The sequence below is a fragment of the Neophocaena asiaeorientalis genome, unplaced genomic scaffold, assembly GCF_003031525.2.
Source record: "Neophocaena asiaeorientalis asiaeorientalis breed wild unplaced genomic scaffold, Neophocaena_asiaeorientalis_V1.1 scaffold87, whole genome shotgun sequence".
Lineage (NCBI taxonomy): Eukaryota > Metazoa > Chordata > Mammalia > Artiodactyla > Phocoenidae > Neophocaena > Neophocaena asiaeorientalis.
In genome coordinates this window covers 4,181,608-4,187,933 of record NW_020175432.1, presented here as the reverse complement: position 1 = coordinate 4,187,933, position 6,326 = coordinate 4,181,608, and positions in this window count along the sequence as shown.

Genomic DNA, 6,326 nt, shown 5'->3' with positions numbered 1-6,326 from the left:
AGCCTCTTCCTTCCCTCCGTGTGTGTGTGTGTGTGTGTGTGTGTGTGTGTGTGTGTATTTATGCCACAATGGCATCACTCAACATGCGAACCACCCCTCTGCAGGTGACCATACAGTTGGTGCAGTGAGCAGCAGCATGTCCAGACATGACCACCACCCGTGGGTCTGTCTTCTCCTGCTCCGACTCTCTAACCTGCCCTGCTGCTTGATGGGGGCGGGTATTGTGGGCTGCTTCTTGCTGGGGAGCTCGAGTTGTGAGCTGTACTGCCCTGTGTTGCATTATTGACCATACCAAGCCTCAGTTCTAGGTTAAGTGGACCAGAATTGACAGTTGAGAATTCCTAGGCATCTGGGAGCAGGAGTATGGGATTTAGTCATCCTTAAGTTAATCCTAAATCAGTTTCTTGGCCCGAATTATCGGTGTGTTAGAGTGAATCTGTGACAGAGAATAGGTTGGCCCTAACCCATCATATCATTGATGAGAGAGGGAAACTATACCCTGTGCAAGAGATGAGCACATTGGATAATTGCTCTGAAAGAACAATTATTTAAAAAAAGAAAGAAAGAAAGAAAACATGGGGGAAAGGCAGCCATTTAGATGGTGGGCTGAATCCACACTCCTAATACCAGAGGACTTCCCAGGACGCTTTAGTACCTCTGCTGCTGCTGCCTCTGTGGTAACAAAGATCCCCACCATCAGGTTTATGGGGGACAACAACCATGGTCTCACTGTGGCACAGCAAAGCTTAAGCAATCCTTAAGCTTTATACTAAACAAAATTCAACTGATAAATTTAAAATATCTTATTGGCTTTATTCAGTGATTCATGCATCAGTCAGCATCTCATCTAGCAGAAAGGAACTTCGAAGAGCTGCACAAAATGGAAGGCTCAGGTAGGCAGAAGGGAGTGGGGACAAAGAACTTTAATACTATGGAAAAGTGGATTGGTCTGGCAAGGTATCAATACTATTCCTTTAGGGGATAGTAGCGGTCTGTGTGGCAGATTACTTAACTAGTGCTGAACGGGCAATTCCTGATTGATGGTTTAAGATTCCATTTTGGGGACAGCTGAAACTATAATTAACTTGGTTTGGTGACATGCTCCTTAGTATAAGTGATCTCATTTTGAGTGTGTTATCTTGTTTTTAACATTTACAAGGTAACAGTTGTCATGGGGGATGGCACTTTTTTGTGGCTCTCTAGATGAAAAAATTTACAAATATCAGGGTAGAGAGCATACCACCTCCCCGGTAGTATATCCAGTGACCAAAAAATCCCTGGAAAGATAGGAGGAAGAGAACAAAGGAAAAAGAATACGGAAACAAATGTCTACACTTCGACCCAATTGGAAATTCAAAATATCCTAAAAGAATTTACACAACAAAGGTTGAAAGGAAAGACAAATAAAAAAAAATTTTTATAAGAAAAAAGATATGAAAGGACACTATTCTGCTTTGGGGCCTCTACATCACAGGTTCTGAATTAATTTTACCTTTTGCTGTAATGCACTCATTCACAAACCTTCATGCAAATAATCAATACTAGGGCTCAAATGTGGGATACCTGGGAATCCCACAAAATTTAAGCAGGGTATCCTGGATAATTTTAGGGGAGTTAACTAAATATCATAGAGAAGACAAATGGATATGTTTCACCTTGACCATGAGGACTAAATTCCTCTTGGTCATAGCACCCATTGTCTTAAGATATCCCACACTGAGCAGAGGAAGGTCTGAACCATTGAGTTATAAATGAAATTTTAATTTAGTCTTTGACACTTTCAAATTATATAGGGAAAATGGAACACCACAGGCCTTACCTCCCAGTTAAATTATTTAGTCTGTCCCACTATAAATTAAACCTTAATCTTGGGCCTTGAAGGATTGAAAACCATTGTGTAACACCTTTTAATGAAGAAGTGATTATTCCTTCTGCTTCTCCTTTTAACAGCCTCATTTAACCTGTTCTTTTTTTTTTTTTAGCTTGTGGGATCTTAGTTCCCTGACCAGGGATCAAACCTGGGCCCCGGCAGGGGAAAGCGCTGAGTTCTAACCACTGGACTTCCAGGGAATTCCCTTAACCTGTTCTTAAATCTGGAAAGAATGAATGACACTTCACACTGGATTACTGTAACTGTGAGGCTGTGGTTACACAAAAAACCCCTACTCCCTGTCCCCAGGATTATGGAAAGTACTGGCTCTACCCATTCAACAATGTGAATATCCTGCTCTCCCAGATTTGGCTAAGTCTGTTCTGTTCTCTATTTCAACAGCCTCTCAGCTGCAGTTTGCCTTCACTTCTGAAAGGATATGATACACCTTCACCTGGTGCAGTTGCCTTCATCTCTGAAAGGATATGATACACCTTTACCTATTTACCCTCAGGGAACCTCAACACCACTGTGAACACACACAGTCTCTGCAGGCAGGATCTGAACTGTAGCCACCTTGCTCCAGAAGCACAGGTGTGACATTACACCAATGACATCCTTTTCTGAGGACCTCAAAACATAAAAATACTGACAAAGGGCTTCCCTGGTGGCGCAGTGGTTGGGAGTCCGCCTGCCAATGCAGGGGACGCGGGTTCGTGCCCCGGTACGGGAGGATCCCGCGTGCCGCAGAGCGGCTGCGCCCGTGGGCCATGGCCGCTGGGCCTGTGCGTCCGGAGCCTGGGCTCCGCGGCGGGGGAGGCCGCGGCAGTGAGAGGCCCGCGTACCGCCAAAAAAAAAAAAAAATTATTTGGTAACCTGGGGCCCGCTCTCCCTGACACAGTGAAGAAATAACTGTTGTCCCTCTCTGTGCCCACAACCTTGTCTAGATTCTTCTGGTGTTCTGGAGGCATGTTATTCCTTGTTTATGAATTTTACTTGAGCCCATTTATACTATTACTTGTACATCGGCCCACCTTGAATATTCCCCCTACAAAAAAAAAACAAAAAGGCTCTGGACTCAGGTCGAACTGCCAGATGACAGGCACTTCCCTTAGTGCCATCAGACGCTGATTCACAGTAGAGGCTTCAGTGACCTCATCTCCTGCCCCTGGAATTGCCATCAGTAACTGCCCTAGGCTCCACGCTATATGCCATTCGAGCTGCAGTTATCCCTTCTGACAGAGCTGTGCTAAACACAGATAGCCCTGAGCATGTGACCCTTCACCCAGATTCCCATTATGATTTGGGACCTGTGAACAGCACCCCAGGAGCTCAGCTCAGCTCAGCTATGGAGACCCCCTTCAGGCAAGATACAGCTAAACTGGGCCCCCTGTCGTAACCTACCTGCAGGAGCGGTGGCCTCCCCTCTCCTTGGTCCCTTGCCAGGTGCTGAAGAAGGTCACCCCCTCCCCAGACCCCTAGGCTCCCCGTGAGCTCCTTAGGATTCCCTGAGTGAAAAGCGATGGGAGTTTCAGACATTAGAGATAACATCTCCACATTCATACATGATCCAGCTCAGGCACAGTTGCTGCTTTTCATCCCTTATTTGGGACATCCTGATGAAGGATGGGACTCAAGGGTCCACAACTGACCAAAGATCAGGCTGTCGTCTGAGCCCTGATCAGCAACTGGCTTGGACAGCGTGCGTTTACAGACCCCTGGATGATTGTCTAAGAGTTTGTGGTAAAAGAATTCTGGGAATCTCTTGCCTAACAGGCACAATATAAATCAAGGTAACACTTGTCTGTATATATACTAAGGCCTCGCCAGGACACTCTTATCCACGTCAGAGTCCCAGGCACTACTGATAGTAACCAAGGCACTCATTTCACTTCTCAGAATATCCAGGGCTGGGCTGTGGAACACAGCATTCAATGTAGTTTTTTTTTTTTTTTTTTAATTTATTTATTTATGGCTACATTGGGTCTTCATTGCTGCGCACAGGCTTTCTCTAGTTGCGGCGAGCAGCGGGGGCAAGCGGGGACCACTCTTCGTTGCAGTGTGCAGGCCTCTCACTGCGGGGCACGGGCTCTAGGTGCACAGGCGTCAGTAGTTGTGGCATGCGGGCTTCTGTAGTTGTGGCTGACGGGCTCTAGAGCACAGGCTCAGTAGTTGTGGCGCACGGGCTCAGTTGCTCCGCGGCATGTGGGATCCTCCCGGACCAGGGCTCGAACCCATGTCCCCTGCGTTGGCAGGCGGATTCTTAACCACTGCACCACCAGGGAAGCCCTCAATGTAGTTTTAACCTCTCTTCCAAGTCTCAGGGTCCAGGCCTCATAAGAGCATCATAATGACTCATTGAAATAAATTCAAATCAGTTGAATGAAAGATGGCCCTTTTCAGTTATCAGTCATCTGAGATGAATGTTAATGTATCTGTCTTTATCTTTTTTTTTCCTAACAGACTTTTATTTACAGCAGTTTTTGGTTTACAGAAAACTTGATCAGAAAGTAAAGAGTTCCCACATAACCCCTGTGCCTCCACGTAGTTTGTCCTATTTTTAATATTTTGTATTACTGTGGTGTATTTGTTACATTCGATGAACCAGTATTGATGCATTAAAATCTACATGTAAGATTGCTTTGATTCTGTGTTATACAATCTCTGGGCTTTGACAATTGTGAAATGACATGTGCCTATCGTTTCTGTATCATGTACTTTCACTGCTCTAAAAATCTCTTGTGCTCCACCTCTTTATTCCTCCCTCCCACCCCAAAATCACTGGCAACCAAAGATCTTTCACTTTCTCATAGTTTTGGCCTTTCCAGAACTATACAATCACTTAGCAGTCTTATTTTAAGGTTTCTCCATATCTTTTTGGCCTGATACCTCATATCCTTTTTTAAAAATAATCTTTATTTTATTTTTAATACTAAGTTTATATCTTATCACTTTCATGAGGTTGTTTTTTTTGTTGTTGTTGCTGCACCGCGTGGCATGTGGGTCCCGGACCAGGGATCAAACCCGCACCTCTTTCAGTGGAAGCACAGAGTCTTAACCACTGGAGCACCAGCGAAGTTCCACCTCATATCCTTTAATAATATTAAATATTAATATCTTAATATTAAAAATATTTAATAATATTTCATCGAATGGATGTTCCCATGGTTATTTTTTCTGTTATTTATTGGAGGATATCTTGGTTACCTGTACGTCTTGGCAATCATGAATAAAGCTCTTATAAAAATTTGTATGTAGGTTTTTTTATGAACGAAAGTTTCAACTCATTTGGGGAAATAGGAAGGAACCTGCTTGCTAGGAGGAACCTGGTAAGAATAGGTTTCGTTTCAAGAAACTGCCAAAGTAGGCATATCATTTCACATTACCACCAGCAGTGAGTGAGGGTTCATGTTGCTGCACATCTTCTCCATCATTTGGTGTTTGTTCTTGATGTTTTGATTTGAGCCATAATAGTGTCTAGTAGTATCTCATTCTTCTTTTATTTACAACTCCTGTTGACATATGATGTTGAGCATCTTTTCTTATGCCTATTTACCATTCATATATCTTCTTTGGTGAGGTATGTGTTCAGATATTTTGTCCATTTTTAATTGTTTGATATATTGATTTATAAGAGTTCTTATAAATGGACATGTTGAATACCAGTCCTTTACAAGAGAAGTGTTTTACAAAGATTTTCTCCCAGACTTCAGCTTGTGTTTTTAATCTCTTAACACTGCATTTCACAGAACAAGTTTTCATTTTAGTGAAGTCAGACTTACTATTTTTTTCTTTCATTGATCTTGCTTTTGGTGTTGTTTCTAAAAATGTATCACCAAAGCCAAGATCACCTAGGTTTTCTCCTGTGTTATCCTCTAGGAGTTTTGTAGTTTTGCATTTTACATAAGATCTATAATCCATTTTCAGTTAATTCCTATGGAAGGTTTATGATTTGTGTCTAGGTACATTGATTGATTGATTACGTGGTAGGGATTTTTTGATGTTGTTTTTGTTTTTGGCAGGTGGCTATCTAGTTTCCCTGGCACTATGTGTTGAAAAGACTTTTTTTCCATTATATTGCTTTTGGGTCTTCGTCAAAGATCAATTGACTATATTTGTTTGGAACGATAGGAAAGCACTGACTTTTGTATATTAACCATTTATGATCTATAGGAAGGCGTTGACTTTTGTATAACCATTTATCCTTCAACCTTAATCTACTCTCTTATTTTAGTTCAAGAGGTTTTCTTCGTTATTGTTGATTCTTTGAGTTTTTCTCCATAATCATGTCATATGTGACAAAAGACAGTTTTATTTCCTACTTCCCATTCTGTATACCTTTTATTTCCTTTCCTTGTATTTTCTTTCATTGGATTAGCTTAGACTTCTGGTACAGTGTTGACTAGGACTGGTGAGAGAGGGGCCATCCATTGCCTTCTTGATCTTACCAGGAAAG